This window comes from Arachis hypogaea, chromosome 4 (genome assembly GCF_003086295.3).
Source record: "Arachis hypogaea cultivar Tifrunner chromosome 4, arahy.Tifrunner.gnm2.J5K5, whole genome shotgun sequence".
Taxonomy (NCBI): domain Eukaryota; kingdom Viridiplantae; phylum Streptophyta; class Magnoliopsida; order Fabales; family Fabaceae; genus Arachis; species Arachis hypogaea.
The window spans coordinates 47,185,782-47,196,422 of NC_092039.1; the positions used below are offsets into that span (position 1 = coordinate 47,185,782).

At 37.1% G+C, this 10,641-nt stretch overlaps 1 pseudogene; it reads right to left on the reverse strand.

Annotated features, from left to right (window-relative positions):
- Positions 1-9,912: 9,912 nt before the first annotated feature.
- On the reverse strand, positions 9,913-10,014 carry LOC112799497 (small nucleolar RNA R71; annotated as a pseudogene).
- Positions 10,015-10,641: the final 627 nt, after the last annotated feature.

Genomic DNA, 10,641 nt, shown 5'->3' on the forward strand with positions numbered 1-10,641 from the left:
TGGGAGAAAAGCCAAGTGACGCTTGCGCGTCAGCCACGCGTACGCGTGGGTGCATTTTGTGCGCCACGCACAAAACCAGTGCAATTCCCGCACAACTCTCGGGAAATTTGGCTGGGCACATGAATTATGACATCGACGCGTAGGCGTCAGCCAGGCGCACGCGTGGGTAGTGAACTGATGAGGATCTTCCGATGGAAGTCCATGAAACATGCAATTCTGCTGCATTAGAGAAACTAATTGAGGCTTAAGCTCAAAGTTGTTTGCTTCAATGGTAGGAATTGAGATGCTTCTTCCATAGAAGTTGGAAGCTGGTGCAATATAGTCACCAAGCATTTTCCTTGCATCTCTAGCATTGTTGTTGGGTTCGGCTGCCATGTCTGCTTCTTTTTCAAAATTTTCTGTAAGGTCCTTTCTGGAGTGTTGTGCTTTAGCTTCTCTTAGCTTCTTCTTTAGAGTCCTATCATGTTCAGGATCAGCTTCAACAAAAATTTTTTTATCCATGTTTCTGCTCATATGAAAAAGAAGAGAACAAAAGGGAGTATGGAATCCTCTGTGTCACAGTATAGAGATTCCTTGAGGTGTCAGAGGAAAAGAAGAATAGAGGAATGAGGCAGAGAGAAGATAAGAAGAATTCGAACACAGAGGGAGAGAGAGGGTTCGAATCATAAGTAGAAGAGAAGTGTTAGCAAATAAATAGAAAGAGATGAGAAAGAGAGTATTTGAAAATTAAAACTAAAACAGTTAGTTAATTAAAAAGATTTTTGAAAAAGTGGTTAGCGATTTTCGAAAATTGGAAGTGGAAAAGTGGTTAGGTGGTTTTGAAAAAGATAAGAAATAGTAATTAGTTGAAAAAGATTTGAAAATAGTTTTGAAAAGATAAGAAGATAGGAAAAGATTTTGAAATTAAAATTTAAAAAGATATGATTGAAAAAGATATGATTTTAAAAAGATATGATTGAAAAAATATGATTGAAAAAGATTTTATTTTTTTAAAATTGATGACTTGACTTGTAACGACCTAATTTCTGGTACGTCATGATCGTACTAGAAACTGAGCGCTACCAACTTGTCTTCCTAATTATGATCTATTATTTATTATATGAGCCTGATTCATTTTTAAAAATGTAGTTAATTTGCAAGGAATTTTTTTATTTGAAAACGTCTGGATTAATAGATGGAATCATTCATAATCATTCCACAACTGATAACAGATAAAACAGTTATAAACAACCACACATAAATACATCACAGGCAGTTAATAACATTCAGTGATCTAGCCTTTATTTAGGTATAGACTTTTAGTTAGAACACCCCTAGATATAGCTAGATAATAACTATATACATATATATACATACAACATCCTAGGCACTGATCTGTTCAAGAAGTCCCTAAGCTGGTGCCCAGGCTAGCGTAGACTCAATACTCACCTAGTCCCTCTAAAGTACTAAAGCGAGGGAAAGTACGTTCTAAGTCTTCAAAACTCAAGTCAGGTGGAACGTCATCAAAAAGTAGAACATCATCTGTTACTCCTCTGCACGATCAGACGTTTCCATATGACGACTCTCAAGTACTTCATCGAGTGGCCACATAACAGCAACATCGTAAGGAGGACATAGGCTAAAGTTTGTAGATAAGCGGGGTGCAGACATTGGTTGGCCTCACAGTATATACATATAAACAGATAATGGAATTCACTCTAGACTCAGAAAACTACCCAGAGTAGAACCCTTTTGTAGAACGATCATCAGTGGATTACGGAAGGATACTCTTGCTTCCATCTGGAAGAGGAAGGGAAAGAGAAGGGGTAAGAACTGGGGAGTTCTTAGTAGGGTCAGAGTTATTAGTTAAGTTCGTTAATTTCGTGTTGTTTATCAGACAAATAGCAGAATACCGAGAAGTAGTAAACATAAGACAGATAAATAGAGAAAATAGAGAAAGAAAAAAGCATAACACAAACGAAAAAATACAAGAAAATAAAACGCAAATACAAGGAATATAATACAAACAAACAGAGCATACATTCATACAACAATCATAGCAAAGGAAATGCACAACCAAGTATGATGCATGTCTGTCCTATGCAGGCCATGAGCTCACGTGTCAGTTTACATCCTGCAGCCCGACATTACCTAGGAACAAGTCCCAGATTTGGTTTCCCTTTGTGTCCTTAGTGCATACGTGTCGGTGGTAAGAATACCACTCCTTTGTGACTACCGACAGTCGGCACAAATCTCGACCCCATAATATACGGACAAGGGGAAACAGTGATCCTCAGTTCGTGGGCGTCCCCGAGATCAATTCACAAACGAAACAATGATCCTCAGTTCGTGGGTTTTCCCGAGATCAATTCACAAACAAAACAATGATCCTCAGTTCGTGGGTTTCCCCGAGATCAACATACAACAACAAACACGATCCTCAGTTTGTGGGCTATACCCGAGATCAATACTCAACAATACAGTAATGTTCAGTTCGTGGGTTATACCCGAGATCAACATACAACAGTTCGTGGGTTATTCCCGTAATCAAAGATTATCAGTTCATGGGTTATTCCCATAATCAATGATTATCAGTTCGTGGGTTTTTCCCGCACATGAAATAGTTAATAGTTCATAGGTTTCCCCGAGACCAATGATCATTCAGTTCGTGGGTACTCCCCGTATTTAACATTATCAGTTCGTGTGTTTTGCTACTCTTTTATCTTTGTCTCTTTACTCTGCTATAATTACTCTTTTCTCTTAGTCGCTTTACTCTACTCTGCTTACTCTTTTCTCTTAGTCTCTTTACTCTTTTTTGATTACTCTATTCTCTGTATCGATATTACTCTTTTTCTCTTTACCTCCTTACTTTACTCTGCTTTGATTTCTATGCTTAACATATGTATTTAAAGCTTATGTAAATTTCGGTATGAATAGTTTGTCTGTTCCAAGTATAAGTTCATTAAGTCTATACTGAAACAGTTTAACTTTTCATATTATACCTAACCCTAGTCGGAACTCAAGAACTAACTATGTTGCCCTAGTTCGTTCACTAATCTCTGTCTGTTTTTCTGTCATTAAAACTTTACAGACTTTTTCTTCGATTTTTATCTTTTCTTCAACTTTTTATCTTTCTTTTATCTTTGCCTCACTAATATGTTCTTACCTCTCCCTAAGTGTTTTATGAAGGTAATTATGAGATTCCGTGCTTAAAGGTGTCTTTCTAAAGCTTTTATAGAAAACTGCCTTTTTTTGCATTATTTTATTATTTTTATTAAAATATTATATTTAATTAAATATTATTATTTAATATTTTATTATTATTTATTATTTTATTAATATATTTTCGAAAATTACCTTCCTTTAACCTTTTACTTTATAAATTCACTTTTTACCGCACATAACTTTTTATATTTCTACTTTAACCACCCTAACTTTCAGAAATCACAAAATAACCCCTCAAACACCAAAATATTTACTTCCTTGCCCTTTCTAAGATCTAAAGGGTGTTCTTCAATGTTCTTCACCACACTCAAAGTGTTCTTCGTAAATTCTTTAGATTCTTTCTCTATTTTTACCCGTTTTTCAGTCTTTTCAGCAACCGATTTTTACCATAATTCATAATAAATTAGCAGTCACTAAAACCCCATCTTTTCTACATGATTTTAACATAAATTAATCCCCAATTTAAGCTCTAGGGTTCATTTTTCCAGCAGCCCTCAAGAACAACATTCATAGCTTGAATATCATAAAATTTCATCAAAATTTCAACAAACTTTCACCAAGAATAACTCATATAAGCAATCAATTTCAAGCATAACCAAAACATATCATAATCACACATCTCAAACACAATCAATCAAGATTAAATTCGTCACACCCTACCTGGTTTTGCTGCTCGAAAATTGGTTAGACTTTTAGGTGGTTCTTAAGCACTTTTTCCTCCTAAATCACATCAAGAACAACTTTAAATCCAAAAACCCTCAACTAACCAAATCTCTCTCAGAACATTAGGAAGGGATATATCACCTTATACTTGCTGGAAATTAACATTTCTTAGCCCTCAAGTCAAGTTAAGCATGATTCCTAAGGAAGAACATCAAGAAAATACATGTTTAAGCATGTTTCCTTGAAACTAAATTGAAGAGGGAGGGAGAAAGCCATATCACCTTATTTCCAGCCTTGATAAGTCATATGATCATGTAGAGAAAGAAGAAAGGATCATTTTGGTGAAATCGGAGTTTTGATTTGAGTTTTAGTTAAGAAGAAATCAAGCTTTGAAGATTAAGTGTTCATGAAGTTTTCTCTCTTTTCTCTCCTTTCAATTTCGGCCAAAGGGAGTAAATGACCAGACTTGGAGTGTCTTGAGGGTGTAAGGTGAGTTGTGATTGGTTGGCTTGGAGGTGGATTAAAATAATATTAAAATATCTCAGGTATATAACTACTAAAACTAGATGTATCGGAACACTTGTGAAAACATCTCTAAAAATTATTTTCTGAGCTACTAGCATAAATGACACTAGTAACATATTTATTATGAGAATAAAACAAGTATAATGAGGCCTTAGCATTGCTAAAGTCATCATAGAGTGCCGGTGCTAAGCTGCACCAGTAAACTGTGAACCCGGTTAAACCGATTTCCTGTTTTTAACTAAAACAGACCAGGTAACCTTATAATATCATTCAAGCATATTCTAAATACTAATGTAATGATAATATTATACTATTATCTCTCTTATCTCATGAATCTAGTCTGGTTCATCAAACTGAGACTATTTACGAAAACTAGAATCAAAACTCCTAACCGATACAGTTCAAAAACTAGGTTTTTCATCACTGCGTTATCAAGCTTGCCTAAAAAAGGTTCTAGCTTAAAAATGACATAATAACAATGAGGATTGAGATACTTTATGATATATAAGAGGTGTTCCCTTTACTGATCTTCCGGAGAAATCTGTGCCTTTTGAAAAGATTTCACGTACTCAAAAAACGGAGTTGTTACATGACTAATAAGAAACTAAAAGATATGTTTCTAAAATTCAAAGATTGAATCTTTCTTAACAAGAAAGTAACAAACTTGAAATTTTTGAATCAAAACATTAATTGTTAGCAAGGATTTTTGAAAATGTGGAAAGATAAGATTTTAAAATTATGAATTAAAACATGAAAATTTGAAAAAATTTGAATTGGAAATGAAATTACCTCCCTTATGTCATCCTGGCGTTAAACGCCCAGAATGATATCCATTTTGGCATTTAAAGCCCATGTGGCTGCCTCTTTAGGCGTTTAACGGCCAGCCAAATACCCTGGCTGGCGTTAAACGCCAAAAATCTTTCTTTACTGGGAGTTTTTCTAAATGCCCAAAATGCTGCCCATTCTGGCATTTAACGCCCAGAATGGTACCTTTACTGGTGTTAAACGCCCAGAATGATAGCCATTTTGGCTTTTAACGCCCAAATTGCCTCTTTACTGACGTTTTAATGCCAGTAAGCACTTTTTCTATGTGATTCTTCTGCCTTATGTTCTGAACCTTCATTTCTCTGTATTATTTACTTGAATATATATATATTTTTTTATTTTTGAATTTTTAATGAAGAGAGAGAAAAATAACAAAATGAAATAAAACATAAAAATGCAAGATCAAAACAAGTAATGCATGCAAGGACACTATGAATGTCAAGATGAACACCAAGAACACTTTGAAGATCATGATGAACATCAAGGACATATTTTTGAAAATTTTTAAGAAAAGAAAGACATGCAAGACATCAAACTTAGAAATTTTGAATGTTCAAACACTATGATTTTGAAAATGCATATGAAAAACAACATAAAACACAAAACAAGAAAATCACGAGATTGAACAAAGGAAATTATCAAGAACAACTTGAATATCAGAGAAGAACACAATGCATATTTTTTTGGTTTTTATGATTTTATTAATTTTTTTGTAGTTTTCGAAAATAAAAATAAAAGCTTAAACATAAAATAAAATTACCCAATCTAGGCGACAAGATGAACCGTCAGTTGTCCAAACTCGAACAATCCCCAGTAAAAGCGCCAAAAACTTGGTGCACAAAATTGTGATCACACTTTTCACAACTCCGCACAACTAACCAGCAAGTGCACTAGGTCATCCAAGTAATACCTTACGTGAGTAAGGGTCGATCCCATGGAGATTGTCGGCTTGAAGCAAGCTATGGTCATCTTGTAAATCTCAGTCAGACGGATTCAAATGGTTATGAAGTTTTGATAATTAAAAGATAAATAAAACGGAAGATAACATAGAGATACTTATGAAATTCATTGGTGGGAATTTCAGATAAGCGTTTGGAGACGCTTTGTTGCTTCTGAACCTCTGCTTTCCTATTGTCTTCATCCAATCATGTGTCCTCCCTTCCATGGCAAGCTGTATGATCCTCTCAGTGAAAATGGTCTGGCTACGGTTTTTGTACGGCTAATCAACTATCGAATTTCTCGTTTCGGATGAAAAATACCAGGCACAGCTACCGCAGGGCTCTGTCGGTTCTCACTTGTGTCGGAATAGGATCCCTTGATCCTTTTGCACACTGTCACTGCGCCCAACAGTCGTGAGTTTGAAGCTCGTCACAGTCATCCCATCCTAGATCTTACTCGAAATACCACAGACAAGGTTTAGACTTTCCAGATCTCAGGAATGCTGCCAATTATTTCTAGCCTATACCACGAAGGTTCTAATCTCAAATTCAGATGCTCTGTTGTCAGGAGAGACGATGCGAATCATGAATCAAAGACTGATGCCAGGGCATCTAGGCCAATTTCACTGACCTTTTCTTTACTGTTTTAGGGTAGTTTCATGCATTTTCTTAGGAAATAAGTAAGTTTTGGGTAAAAGAACACTTACATCTTGATTTAGACAAATATTGTAAATTTTACATTATTTCATGAGAATTATGCAAGGAATGAATGTTAAATTGGATAATGCATGATTTCATGACTTGGATTAGAGCTTTGATGTACTTTATTTGTGTAATTTCAGGACAAAGGAAGCAAGGAAGAGCCACGTTAGCATTCACGTTAACCTAGTTAACGTAGGTACTAACGTGGAATAGGGATAAGCTTGCAGCGTTAATGAGAAAAGTGAACACCAGTAACGCCCTCGAAGACATCATGAGCCACGTTAATTGCCACGTTAACTACATTAACGTGGTAGTTAACGTGGAGACAAAAAAGGACTCCAATGTTAGTGGTAATTGTGAACACCACTAACGCTCCAAGATGTGGCAATGAACCACGTTAAGAGCCACGTTAACTAAGTTAACGTGGACTCTAACGTGGAAGAGAGGAACAATGCCAACGTTAGTGACACTCACCTTTGTGACTAACGTTAGATCAAGCTTGCATGGCCCACGTTAGTGGTCACGTTAAGACCACTAACGTGAAAGTTAACGTGGAGTTGAAATTGATGAGCCAACGTTAGTGACACTCATCTTTGTCACTAACGTTGGGATGGCATTCATAACCACGTTAAGAGCCACGTTAACTTAGTTAACGTGAGCTGTAATGTGAGGACTAGGGGCACAAGGCAACGTTATTGGGAAAGGTGAGTCCCAATAAGGCTTGCAAAGATGAGATATAACTACGTTAAGAGCCACGTTAACTTAGTTAACGTGAGCTCTAACGTGAGGACTAGGGGCACAAGACAACGTTATTGGGAAAGGTGAGTCCTAATAACGCTTACGAAGATGAGACATAACTACGTTAAGATCCACGTTAACTTAGTTAACGTGAGCTCTAACGTGGGGGCTAGGGGCACAATGCAACGTTATTGGGAAAGGTGAGTCCCAATAACGCTTGCGAAGGTTTGTAAGGCAACATTAGTGGTCATGTTAGTACCACTAACGTTGGAGTTAATGTGGGCCATGTGGTCAGAACGTTAGTGAGAAAAGTGATTGCCACTAACGTTCTCGAACCCACAATGTCACTCAGCGTTAATGTCACTAACGCCCCAAGCCAAAGTTCATGCTTACATCACTTTCTCTCTACAACTAAAGCTGAGCCCACTGAAGATTCCCAACTGCTTCAACTTAAGATCAAAGGCCCATATCTAAGACTTACAGAATTGACTAGATGGCCAGGAAGAGTAGTATATATAGGAGTAGTTTTGAACTAGAAAAGAGATTGGCATATTGGAGAAAACTACACTCTGTATATTTTACTTTTTTACAACTTCTAGGGTTAGAATGTATCTTTCTTCTTCTTCATTTCCATTTTCCAGAGCTATGAACAACTAAACCCCTTTCATTGGGTTAGGTAGCTCTGTTGTAATTTGATGGATCAATCATAGTTTTCATTATTCTTCTTCTTTCTTTTCTCTTGATCTTAATAGAAAGCTTTCGATCTTCATCTAATTGGATTGTTATCTTGGGAAAGAAACTCTCCATAATTGGATCTCCTCTGATCCTTGAAAAAAGGATGAGGAGATCATACTAGAAATGCATTCTCATGTTGGACCAAATTGGGGTTTGGATGGGTATAGTGACATATAACCCTACCAACACTTTGATTTGGAAATACATGTGGTATAATCAGTGACCATACCTCATCTCTTCTCATGAGCAATTAAATCAAGGAATTGGGCAATTGTTCAAGTTTAGAGAGATTGGATTGCCAAGGAATTGGGATTCAATCACTTAAGATTGCCAAGGAGATCAATGAATGCATTGATTGAGGAAGAGATGGGAATGAACTTGATCCGGAGAATGCAATACCTCCTGAACCCAATGATTTCCCCATTTCTGATCTTACCCATTCTCTTTACTTTCTGTCATTTACTTTCATGCTAATCACCCCAATTTCCCATTTAAGATTTTGAACTTTATTTTCTGTCATTTACTTTCCCGCCATTTAATTTTCTGCAATTCTGCATCCACTTTCTGCTTAGCTCAACTAGAGCGTTCTTCTAATTAAAATTTCTTGACCAATCAATCCCTGTGGGATTCGTCCTCACTCTATTATGAGTTTTTACTTGACGACAATTCGGTATACATGCCAAAGGAAATTTGTTGAGTGACAAATTCCCATGCATCAAGTTTATGGCGCCGTTCCCGGGGATTGATTTTGAATCAACAATGATTAAGTTGGAAGATCACTAGATTGAGCATTTTTTTCTTTCTTTTGTTCATTTTGTTTAGCTGTTTACTTTCAGTTATAGTTACTTCTTCCCTTTCCTTATCTCCCCTTTTATCTTCCCGCATTATTTGCAGTTCTGTTCACTAACCCACTAACTTTTTGATAATTTGCACCACTCACATTAACTACCACTTTAACCATTATAATTTCTGCAATTTCTTTCTTGCTGTGAGCTGTGCTGGTTGTATGACAGGTAAAAGAAGTGGAGCTTTAACACCCTTTGATTCTGAACCTGAGAGGACTCTCCTTAGAAAAAGGAGAGAAGCAAGAGGCAAAAGAGTTGTTGGAGCAGAAGAAGAGGAGGAATTCTTTGAAACAATCATGGAGGATAACCATGAAGGAGAAGCTCATAACCATCCCAAAGATGACCATGTGAATCATGCTGAGCCAGGAAGAAGAGTTCTAGGATCTTACATCAACCCAGACCCAAGCAACTGTGGAAGCAGCATCCAAAAGCCAACCATACATGCTAACAACTTTGGGCTAAAACCCCAGCTCATCACCCTTGTTAAGAACAACTGTTCATTCGGAGGAAGTGCCCAAGAAGGCCCAAATCAACATTTAACCACCTTCCTAAGAATATGTAACACTGTGAAGTCTAATGGCATCCACCCAGATGTTTACAGAATTCTCTTATTCCTCTTTTCACTCAGGGACAAGGCGTCTAAATGGTTGGAATCTTTCCCAAAGGAGAGTTTAACAGTATGGGAAGATGTAGTGAAAAAATTCTTGGCAAGGTTCTATCATCCTCAAAGGATCAACAGGCTGAGAGCTGAGGTACAAACTTTTAGGCAACAAGATGGTGAGACTCTCTACGAAGCGTGGGAGAGGTTTAAGGATTTTACAAGAAGATGCCCACCGGACATGTTCAATGAATGGGTACAGCTGCATATTTTCTATGAGGGACTCTCGTATGAATCAAAGAAGGCAGTGGACCACTCATCCGAAGGATCCTTGAACAAGAAGAAGACCATTGAAGAAGCCATAGATGTCATTGAGACTGTAGCTGAGAATGACTACTTCTATACTTTTGAGAGGAGCAACCAATACTGATGCACAAGGAGTGCAGTGCTCTCATCCAACCACAGCTACCTATAAAAAAAAAGACCTAGGGAGCTTCCACATCCCTTGTGCTATAGGCGAAACAAAGATTGAGAAAGGGCTTTGTGACTTGGGAGCAAGCATCAACTTAATGCCCCTCTCCCTCATGAAGAAGCTCCAAATCAATGAACTAACTCCTACTGATGTAATTATCAGATTGGCTGACAAAACTCAAAAACAGGCAATAAGAGTAGTTGAAAATGTGCTGCTGAAGGTTGGGAGCTACTATCTTCCCACAGACTTTGTTATCCTAGAGATGGAAGAAAGTCATATCCATCTAATCATCTTAGGGAGGCCATTCTTAGCCACTGCTAGGGCATTTATAGATGTGGAACGGGGAGAGCTAATCTTAAGGATACATGATGAACAACTCACCTTCAATGTCTTCAA